Genomic DNA, 11,223 nt, shown 5'->3' with positions numbered 1-11,223 from the left:
TTGATCCCTGGGATGATGATGAGAGGCTGAGTAAATTGGGCTGAAATCCCCTGGAGTTTAGAAGAGTAAGATATCTCATTGAAACCTCCACAATTCTGTCAGGATAAGGGGCTGATCATTTACGACTGAGATGAGGAGACATTTCTTCACAATGTGAATCTTTGGAATTCTCTACCCCAGAGAGTTGTGGATTTTCCATCAGTCAGCAGTCTCCACTCAAATAAAGAACCAGCGAGGGTCAATATACTTTTGCAACTTTTAAGCGTGCTGGTAAAAATGTGTTCATCACCATGATTGGATTGGATTGGATTGGATTTGTTTATTGTGACGTGTACCGAGGTACAGTGAAAAGTATTTTTCTGCGAGCAGCTCAACAGATCATTAAGTACATGAGAAGAAAAGGGAATAAAAGAAAATACATAATAGGGCAACACAGCATATACAATGTAACTACAAAGGCACTGGCATCGGATGAAGCATACAGGGTGTAGTGTTAATGAAATCAGTCCATAAGAGGGTCATTTAGGAGTCTGGTGACAGTGGGGAAGAAGCTGTTTTTGAGTCTGTTCGTGCGTGTTCTCAGACTTCTGTATCTCCTGCCCGATGGAAGAAGTTGGCAGAGTGAGTAAGCCGGGTGGGAGGGATCTTTGATTATGCTGCCCGCTTTCCCCAGGCAGTGTAGATGGAGTCAATGGATGGGAGGCAAGTTCGCGTGCTGGACTGGGCTGTGTTCACGACTCTCTGAAGTGCGCCTCACTGGCACATGCAGTGGGATTCACATAGATACGGACACTGAGGGTGACAGAGGGCTGAAGAGAAACAGACAGGAGGGATTCGGAATCTGAGCGTATGCTGCTCATTGATGGAACAAATAAGATGAAAAGATTATGTGTTCAAATCTGAATGCTCCGAGCGATTCGTTGCTCTGCTACGATGATGATGATGTGTAAAAATGTGTGTCTTCGGCTGTCATTTCTCCTTCATTGCAACAGTTTAGAAAGTTCTCACTGGAACTTCGCATGCAGACATCGTCTGGAGAAACGACGAGACGTCATCGGCTGCTTGAACGTGAAGCCGATTCTGTTTTTCTTTATTCGTGTTAAATCCCCATTGCTGCTGCTGCACTACGTCAGTGAAAACAGCTTCTTCCTATTTGATCTGTTGACCAGTCCACACATTCATAATTTTTAGCAGGTCCAATAAGTCCACCTTTTATACAATCCAATTTTTGGTGAATATTGGTCCATGCAATTCGTGAGATATACGTTTGAGCAGTATGCACGCCATCCCCGAGTGAGTGCGTCACCAAAAAAATGATGACGGAGCTGCTCTCCGAAAGCTGGAGATTCCAAACAAAACTGTTGGACTTTAACCTGCTGTTGGAACACCTCTTACTGTGCTCACAAATAAAAGGCACAGCAACTTACTGAATGTCTTCACTGTTCAGTTCCATTATTTAAATGAAAAGCTCACCTTTGGGAATCCGACAACACCACCACGCAACTTGTGTTACCGAGCGACTTCTTTCCAATTGCTTGTCCGTCACGTTTGCAATTCAATTTGATTAATATATGTAACCGAATGTAAGTTTGAAATGATTGCACAAAGCGGGAAAATCTTTCCTCCAGGAAAAGATCCTGCGGAAAGTAGATCACAATGGCAGAAATGGAGTACATTGGTTAGGACTGATGCTTGGCAGGTTGGATTGCCGACTTGGTTCACTGTCCGTGTGGAGTTTGCAATGCACGTTCTCCCTGTGTCTGCGTGGGTTTCCATGATAATGTCCAAAAATGTTAGCTGGGGTTATTGGCATGGGAGTAGCTGTGGGCTTATATAAAGTACTCTTTCCGTGAGGCGGTGCAGACTCGATGGGCCTACGTGTGCACTGTAAAATCTATGATTCTGTGATAATGCTCGGAAGGCGTTCCAGCTTAGAAACGGAAAATGTGATTGCTTCAATTAATTTCGCTCCCATTGCTTTCAAGCAGTTATAATACTGTGATAAGAAGCTGAATGCTCGGCCATCTCAGTCGGAAGAGCATGAGTGTTTCAATATCAGGGTTCACGTCGGGCGCAATTACTTTGCAACTTCACTGTTTTCCTGGGTGAACTCTCGCACTCAATTTCTCCGGCAGTGCCAATGCTCAACCCGAGTTCTTCTCCACTATGCTTTGTTAATATCCTAGTTTATTTGTGAAAACTGATTCCAAATGTAGATGAGGACTGATGTACATAGAATGATGACACTTCATCGTGGACTGATAGCTGCGGGCTCTCGTCCAAGGGGATCCAGACAATAACAATCCAATGGAAAAATCTAGGCGAGAGAAATCCAGAACTCGCTCTGAACGTTTTCCAGGACGAAATGAATATGTTTCTTCATGTGTGAATTGTGTTCCTTTGCTCACCGAAGTGTGTATTCTCTTGATCAAAGGGCAAGGATTTGAGATCTTTCAGTGTGCGGCAGCAGTGATCTGCATGAACAAACAGAAAAGCAAAATATTCCCAGAGCAGTACGACCTGGTTCAAACAGAATGACATTTCCACATTCTATCCCTTTAGTTGTTCCATTGATATCTTATTCTGTTTTTCACCATCATCCCATTTGTTACTTAATCTCTTCTGCCGTCCATTCTTCCACAGTTTCCCTTTTGATCTTTCATCCTGATCTGCTGAATATTTCCAGTGCGTATCGAATGTAAAGTCAAGAGACATTGTGAAAAATGTGCATCTACGGGAATAAATTGAAGGTCGTCACCAATATATCGAACACACACTTTGGACTAAAGCAGACAGAATACAAAGCTCGATAAGTGGAATGAGGATTCATCGTATCATTGCTCTGAAACAGCTTGTGGGGGTATAGCTCAGTGGTAGAGCATTTGACTGCAGATCAAGAGGTCACTGGTTTGAGTCCAGATGCCCCCTGTCCTCTTTGGCTGTCATTTCACCTTCAGTGCAGCAGTTTAGAAAATTCTCACCATAACTTGGCATGCAGACATGGTTTGGAGAACACTATGAGAAGTCATCGGCTGCTTTAACGTGAAGCCGATTCTGTTTTTCTTTATTTGTGTTAAATCCCCATTTGCTGCTGCTGCACTACGTTAGTGAAAACAGCTTCTTCCTATTTGATCTGTTGACCTGTCCCAAATCGCACATTCATAATTTTCAGCTGGTCCATTAAGTCCACCTTTTATACCAGCCAATGTTTGGTGAATATTGGTCCATGCAATTCGTGAGATATACGTTTGAGCAGTATGCACGCCATCCCCGAGCGAGTGGATCACCAAAAAAATGATGAAGGAGCTGCTCTCCGATAGCTGGAGATTCCAAACAAACCTGTTGGACTTTAACCTGCTGTTGGAACACCTCTTACTGTTCTCACAAATAAAAGGCACAGCAACTTTATGAATGTCTTCACTGTTGAGTTCCATTATTTCATTGAAAAGCTCACTTTTGGGAATCCGACAACACCACCACGCAACTTGTGTTACCGAGCGACTTCTTTCCAATTGCTTGTCCGTCACGTTTGCAATTCAATTTGATTAATATATGTAACCGAATGTAAGTTCGAAATGATTGCACAAAGCGGGAAAATTTTTCCTCCAGGAAAAGATCCTGCGGAAAGTGGATCACAATGGCAGAAATGTAGTACATTGGTTAGGACTGATGCTTGGCAGGTTGGATTGCCGACTTGGTTCACTGTCCGTGTGGAGTTTGCAATGCACGTTCTCCCTGTGTCTGCGTGGGTTTCCATGATAATGTCCAAAAATGTTAGCTAGGGTTATTAGCATGGGAGTAGCTGTGGGCTTATATAAAGTACTCTTTCCGTGAGGCGGTGCAGACTCGATGGGCCGACGTGTGCACTGTAAAATCTATGATTCTGTGATAATGCTCGGAAGGCGTTCCAGCTTAGAAACGGAAAATGTGATTGCGTAAAATAACTTTCGCTCCCATTGCTTTCAAGCAGTTATAATACTATGATAAGAAGCTGAATGCTCGGCCATCTCAGTCGGAAGAGCATGAGTGTTTCAATATCAGGGTTCACGTCGGGCGCAATTACTTTGAAACTTCACTGTTTTCCTGGGTGAACTCTCGCACTCAATTTCTCCGGCAGTGCCAATGCTCAACCCGAGTTCTTCTCCACTATGCTTTGTTAATATCCTAGTTTATTTGTGAAAACTGATTCCAAATGTAGATGAGGACTGATGAACATAGAATGATGACACTTCATCGTGGACTGATAGCTGCGGGCTCTCGTCCAAGGGGATCCAGACAATAACAATCCAATGGAAAAATCTAGGCGAGAGAAATCCAGAACTCCCTCTGAACGTTTTCCAGGACGAAATGAATATGTTTCTTCATGTGTGAATTGTGTTCCTTTGCTCACCGAAGTGTGTATTCTCTTTATCAAAGGGGAAGGATTTGAGATCTTTCAGTGTGCGGCAGCAGTGATCTGCATGAACAAACAGAAAAGCAAAATATTCCCAGAGCAGTACGACCTGGTTCAAACAGAATGACATTTCCACATTCTATCCCTTTAGTTGTTCCATTGATATCTTATTCTGTTTTTCACCATCATCCCATTTGTTACTTAATCTCTTCTGCCGTCCATTCTTCCACAGTTTCCCTTTTGATCTTTCATCCTGATCTGCTGAATATTTCCAGTGCGTATCGAATGTAAAGCCAAGAGACATTGTGAAAAATGTGCATATACGGTAATAAATTGAAGGTCGTCACCAATATATCGAACACACACTTTGGACTAAAGCAGACAGAATACAAAGCTCGATAAGTGGAATGAGGATTCATCGTATCATTGCTCTGAAACAGCTTGTGGGGTTATAGCTCAGTGGTAGAGCATTTGACTGCAGATCAAGAGGTTTCTGGTTCGAGTCCAGATGCCCCCTGTCCTCTTTGGCTGTCATTTCTCCTTCAGTGGAGCAGTTAAAAAAATTCTCACCGTAACTTTGCATGCAGACATGGTCTGGAGAACACTATGAGAAGTCATTGGCTGCTTGAGCGTGAAGCCGATTCTTTATTTGTGTTAAATCCCCATTTGCTGCTGCTGCACTACGTCAGTGAAAACAGCTTCTTCCTATTTGATCTGTTGACCTGTCCCAAACCGCACATTCATAATTTTCAGCAGGTCCATTAAGTCCACCTTTTATACCACCCAATTTTTGGTGAATATTGGTCCATGCAATTCGTGAGATATACGTTTGAGCAGTATGCACGCCATCCCCGAGCGAGTGCATCACCAAAATGATGATGAAGGAGCTGCTCTCCGATAGCTGGAGATTCCAAACAAACCTGTTGGACTTTAACCTGCTGTTGGAACACCTCTTACTGTTCTCACAAATAAAAGGCACAGCAACTTTATGAATGTCTTCACTGTTGAGTTCCGTTATTTAATTGAAAAGCTCACTTTTGGGAATCCGACAACACCACCACGCAACTTGTGTTACCGAGCGACTTCTTTCCAATTGCTTGTCCGTCACGTTTGCAATTCAATTTGATTAATATATGTAACCGAATGTAAGTTCGAAATGATTGCACAAAGCGGGAAAATTTTTCCTCCAGGAAAAGATCCTGCGGAAAGTGGATCACAATGGCAGAAATGTAGTACATTGGTTAGGACTGATGCTTGGCAGGTTGGATTGCCGACTTGGTTCACTGTCCGTGTGGAGTTTGCAATGCACGTTCTCCCTGTGTCTGCGTGGGTTTCCATGATAATGTCCAAAATTGTTAGCTGGGGTTATTGGCATAGGAGTAGCTGTGGGCTTATATAAAGTACTCTTTCCGTGAGGCGGTGCAGACTCGATGGGCCTACGTGTGCACTGTAAAATCTATGATTCTGTGATAATGCTCGGAAGGCGTTCCAGCTTAGAAACGGAAAATGTGATTGCGTAAAATAACTTTCGCTCCCATTGCTTTCAAGCAGTTATAATACTGTGATAAGAAGCTGAATGCTCGGCCATCTCAGTGGGAAGAGCATGAGTGTTTCAATATCAGGGTTCACGTCGGGCGCAATTACTTTGAAACTTCACTGTTTTCCTGGGTGAACTCTCGCACTCAATTTCTCCGGCAGTGCCAATGCTCAACCCGAGTTCTTCTCCACTATGCTTTGTTAATATCCTAGTTTATTTGTGAAAACTGATTCCAAATGTAGATGAGGACTGATGTACATGGAATGATGACACTTCATCGTGGACTGATAGCTGCGGGCTCTCGTCCAAGGGGATCCAGACAATAACAATCGAATGGAAAAATCTAGGCGAGAGAAATCCAGAACTCCCTCTCAATGTTTTCCAGGACAAAATGAATATGTTTCTTCATGTGTGAATTGTGTTCCTTTGCTCACCGAAGTGTGTATTCTCTTGATCAAAGGGCAAGGATTTGAGATCTTTCAGTGTGCGGCAGCAGTGATCTGCATGAACAAACAGAAAAGCAAAATATTCCCAGAGCAGTACGACCTGGTTCAAACAGAATGACATTTCCACATTCTATCCCTTTAGTTGTTCCATTGATATCTTATTCTGTTTTTCACCATCATCCCATTTGTTACTTAATCTCTTCTGCCGTCCATTCTTCCACAGTTTCCCTTTTGATCTTTCATCCTGATCTGCTGAATATTTCCAGTGCGTATCGAATGTAAAGTCAAGAGACATTGTGAACAATGTGCATCTACGGGAATAAATTGAAGGTCGTCACCAATATATCGAACACACACTTTGGACTAAAGCAGACAGAATACAAAGCTCGATAAGTGGAATGAGGATTCATCGTATCATTGCTCTGAAACAGATTGTGGGTGTATAGCTCAGTGGTAGAGCATTTGACTGCAGATCAAGAGGTCTCTGGTTCAAGTCCAGATGCCCCCTGTCCTCTTTGGCTGTCATTTCTCCTTCAGTGCAGCAGTTTGGAAAATGCTCACTGCAACTTTGCATGCAGACATGGTCTGGAGAACACTATGAGAAGTCATCGGCTGCTTGAACATGAAGCCGATTCTGTTTTTCTTTATTTTGTTAAATCCCCATTTGCTGCTGCTGCACTACGTCAGTGAAAACAGCTTCTTCCTATTTGATCTGTTGACCTGTCCCAAACCGCACATTCATAATTTTCAGCAGGTCCATTAAGTCCACCTTTTATACCACCCAATGTTTGGTGAATATTGGTCCATGCAATTCGTGAGATATACGTTTGAGCAGTATGCACGCCATCCCCGAGCGAGTGCATCACCAAAAAAATGATGAAGGAGCTGCTCTCCGATAGCTGGAGATTCCAAACAAACCTGTTGGATTTTAACCTGCTGTTGGAACACCTCTTACTGTTCTCACAAATAAAAGGCACAGCAACTTTATGAATGTCTTCACTGTTGAGTTCCATTATTTAATTGAAAAGCTCACTTTTGGGAATCCAACAACACCACCACGCAACTTGTGTTACCGAGTGACTTCTTTCCAATTGCTTGTCCGTCACGTTTGCAATTCAATTTGATTAATATATGTAACCGAATGTAAGTTCGAAATGATTGCACAAAGCGGGAAAATTTTTCCTCCAGGAAAAGATCCTGCGGAAAGTGGATCACAATGGCAGAAATGGAGTACATTGGTTAGGACTGATGCTTGGCAGGTTGGATTGCCGACTTGGTTCACTGTCCGTGTGGAGTTTGCAATGCACGTTCTCCCTGTGTCTGCGTGGGTTTCCATGATAATGTCCAAAAATGTTAGCTGGGGTTATTGGCATAGGAGTAGCTGTGGGCTTATATAAAGTACTCTTTCCGTGAGGCGATGCAGACTCGATGGGCCTACGTGTGCACTGTAAAATCTATGATTCTGTGATAATGCTCGGAAGGCGTTCCAGCTTAGAAACGGAAAATGTGATTGCGTAAAATAACTTTCGCTCCCATTGCTTTCAAGCAGTTATAATACTGTGATAAGAAGCTGAATGCTCGGCCATCTCAGTGGGAAGAGCGTGAGTGTTTCAATATCAGGGTTCACGTCGGGCGCAATTACTTTGAAACTTCACTGTTTCCCTGGGTGAACTCTCGCACTCAATTTCTCCGGCAGTGCCAATGCTCAACCCGAGTTCTTCTCCACTATGCTTTGTTAATATCCTAGTTTATTTGTGAAAACTGATTCCAAATGTAGATGAGGACTGATGTACATAGAATGATGACACTTCATCGTGGACTGATAGCTGCGGGCTCTCGTCCAAGGGGATCCAGACAATAACAATCCAATGGAAAAATCTAGGCGAGAGAAATCCAGAACTCCCTCTGAACGTTTTCAAGGACGAAATGAATATGTTTCTTCATGTGTGAATTGTGTTCCTTTGCTCACCGAAGTGTGTATTCTCTTTATCAAAGGGGAAGGATTTGAGATCTTTCAGTGTGCGGCAGCAGTGATCTGCATGAACAAACAGAAAAGCAAAATATTCCCAGAGCAGTACGACCTGGTTCAAACAGAATGACATTTCCACATTCTATCCCTTTAGTTGTTCCATTGATATCTTATTCTGTTTTTCACCATCATCCCATTTGTTACTTAATCTCTTCTGCCGTCCATTCTTCCACAGTTTCCCTTTTGATCTTTCATCCTGATCTGCTGAATATTTCCAGTGCGAATCGAATGTAAAGTCAAGAGACATTGTGAAAAATGCGCATCTACGGGAATAAATTGAAGGTCGTCACCAATATATCGAACACACACTTTGGACGAAAGCAGACATAATACAAAGCTAGATAAGTGGAATGAGGATTCATCGTATCATTGCTCTGAAACAGCTTGTGGGGATATAGCTCAGTGGTAGAGCATTTGACTGCAGATCAAGAGGTCTCTGGTTTGAGTCTAGATGCCCCCTGTCCTCTTTGGCTGTCATTTCTCCTTCAGTGCAGCAGATTAGAAAATTCTCACCATAACTTTGCATGCAGACATGGTCTGGAGAACACTATGAGAAGTCATCGGCTGCTTGAACGTGAAGCCGATTCTGTTTTTCTTTATTTGTGTTAAATCCCCATTTGCTGCTGCTGCACTACGTCAGTGAAAACAGCTTCTTCCTATTTGATCTGTTGACCTGTCCCAATCCGCACATTCATAATTTTCAGCAGGTCCATTAAGTCCACCTTTTATACCACGCAATTTTTGGTGAATATTGGTCCATGCAATTCGTGAGATATACGTTTGAGCAGTATGCACGCCATCCCCGAGCGAGTGCATCACCAAAATGATGATGAAGGAGCTGCTCTCCGATAGCTGGAGATTCCAAACAAACCTGTTGGACTTTAACCTGCTGTTGGAACACCTCTTACTGTTCTCACAAATAAAAGGCACAGCAACTTTATGAATGTCTTCACTGTTGAGTTCCATTATTTAATTGAAAAGCTCACTTTTGGGAATCCGACAACACCACCACGCAACTTGTGTTACCGAGCGACTTCTTTCCAATTGCTTGTCCGTCATGTTTGCAATTCAATTTGATTAATATATGTAACCGAATGTAAGTTCGAAATGATTGCACAAAGCGGGAAAATTTTTCCTCCAGGAAAAGATCCTGCGGAAAGTGGATCACAATGGCAGAAATGTAGTACATTGGTTAGGACTGATGCTTGGCAGGTTGGATTGCCGACTTGGTTCACTGTCCGTGTGGAGTTTGCAATGCACGTTCTCCCTGTGTCTGCGTGGGTTTCCATGATAATGTCCAAAAATGCTAGCTGGGGTTATTGGCATGGGAGTAGCTGTGGGCTTATATAAAGTACTCTTTCCGTGAGGCGGTGCAGACTCGATGGGCCTACGTGTGCACTGTAAAATCTATGATTCTGTGATAATGCTCGGAAGGCGTTCCAGCTTAGAAACGGAAAATGTGATTGCGTAAAATAACTTTCGCTCCCATTGCTTTCAAGCAGTTATAATACTGTGATAAGAAGCTGAATGCTCGGCCATCTCAGTGGGAAGAGCATGAGTGTTTCAATATCAGGGTTCACGTCGGGCGCAATTACTTTGAAACTACACTGTTTTCCTGGGTGAACTCTCGCACTCAATTTCTCCGGCAGTGCCAATGCTCAACCCGAGTTCTTCTCCACTATGCTTTGTTAATATCCTAGTTTATTTGTGAAAACTGATTCCAAATGTAGATGAGGACTGATGTACATAGAATGATGACACTTCATCGTGGACTGATAGCTGCGGGCTCTCGTCCAAGGGGATCCAGACAATAACAATCCAATGGAAAAATCTAGGCGAGAGAAATCCAGAACTCCCTCTCAATGTTTTCCAGGACGAAATGAATATGTTTCTTCATGTGTGAATTGTGTTCCTTTGCTCACCGAAGTGTGTATTCACTTGATCAAAGGGCAAGGATTTGAGATCTTTCAGTGTGCGGCAGCAGTGATCTGCATGAACAAACAGAAAAGCAAAATATTCCCAGAGCAGTACGACCTGGTTCAAACAGAATGACATTTCCACATTCTATCCCTTTAGTTGTTCCATTGATATCTTATTCTGTTTTTCACCATCATCCCATTTGTTACTTAATCTCTTCTGCCGTCCATTCTTCCACAGTTTCCCTTTTGATCTTTCATCCTGATCTGCTGAATATTTCCAGTGCGTATCGAATGTAAAGTCAAGAGACATTGTGAAAAATGCGCATCTACGGGAATAAATTGAAGGTCGTCACCAATATATCGAACACACACTTTGGACTAAAGCAGACAGAATACAAAGCTCGATAAGTGGAATGAGGATTCATCGTATCATTGCTCTAGAATAGTTTATGGGGGTATAGCTCAGTGGTAGAGCATTTGACTGCAGATCAAGACGTCTCTGGTTCAAGTCCAGATGCCCCCTGTTCTCTTTGGCTGTCATTTCTCCTTCAGTGCAGCAGTTTAGAAAATTATCACCACAACTTTGCATGCAGACATGGTCTGGAGAACACTATGAGAAGTCATCGGCTGCTTGAACGTGAAGCCGATTCTGTTTTTCTTTATTTTGTTAAATCCCCATTTGCTGCTGCTGCACTACGTCAGTGAAAACAGCTTCTTCCTATTTGATCTGTTGACCTGTCCCAAACCGCACATTCATAATTTTCAGCAGGTCCATTAAGTCCACCTTTTATACCACCCAATGTTTGGTGAATATTGGTCCATGCAATTCGTGAGATATACGTTTGAGCAGTATGCACGCCATCCCCGAGCGAGTGCATCACCAAAAAAATGATGAAGGA

At 42.9% G+C, this 11,223-nt stretch overlaps 5 non-coding genes across 5 annotated transcripts; all 5 read left to right on the top strand.

Moving 5' to 3' along the window:
• The first annotated feature begins 2,856 nt into the window (after positions 1-2,856).
• On the top strand, positions 2,857-2,928 carry trnac-gca (transfer RNA cysteine (anticodon GCA)). Its single transcript has one exon. It is a non-coding gene; the product is annotated as a tRNA-Cys (tRNA).
• Positions 2,929-4,838: 1,910 nt separating this feature from the next.
• Positions 4,839-4,910, top strand: trnac-gca (transfer RNA cysteine (anticodon GCA)). Its single transcript has one exon. It is a non-coding gene; the product is annotated as a tRNA-Cys (tRNA).
• Positions 4,911-6,812: 1,902 nt separating this feature from the next.
• On the top strand, positions 6,813-6,884 carry trnac-gca (transfer RNA cysteine (anticodon GCA)). Its single transcript has one exon. It is a non-coding gene; the product is annotated as a tRNA-Cys (tRNA).
• A 1,909-nt stretch (positions 6,885-8,793) lies between these two features.
• On the top strand, positions 8,794-8,865 carry trnac-gca (transfer RNA cysteine (anticodon GCA)). The gene has a single exon. It is a non-coding gene; the product is annotated as a tRNA-Cys (tRNA).
• A 1,910-nt stretch (positions 8,866-10,775) lies between these two features.
• Positions 10,776-10,847, top strand: trnac-gca (transfer RNA cysteine (anticodon GCA)). Its single transcript has one exon. It is a non-coding gene; the product is annotated as a tRNA-Cys (tRNA).
• Positions 10,848-11,223: the final 376 nt, after the last annotated feature.

The sequence above is a fragment of the Scyliorhinus torazame genome, unplaced genomic scaffold (assembly GCF_047496885.1).
Source record: "Scyliorhinus torazame isolate Kashiwa2021f unplaced genomic scaffold, sScyTor2.1 scaffold_185, whole genome shotgun sequence".
In the NCBI taxonomy this organism is placed as follows: domain Eukaryota; kingdom Metazoa; phylum Chordata; class Chondrichthyes; order Carcharhiniformes; family Scyliorhinidae; genus Scyliorhinus; species Scyliorhinus torazame.
Note: the sequence above shows the minus strand (reverse complement) of the source record. Positions and strands in the feature narration are given on the sequence as shown.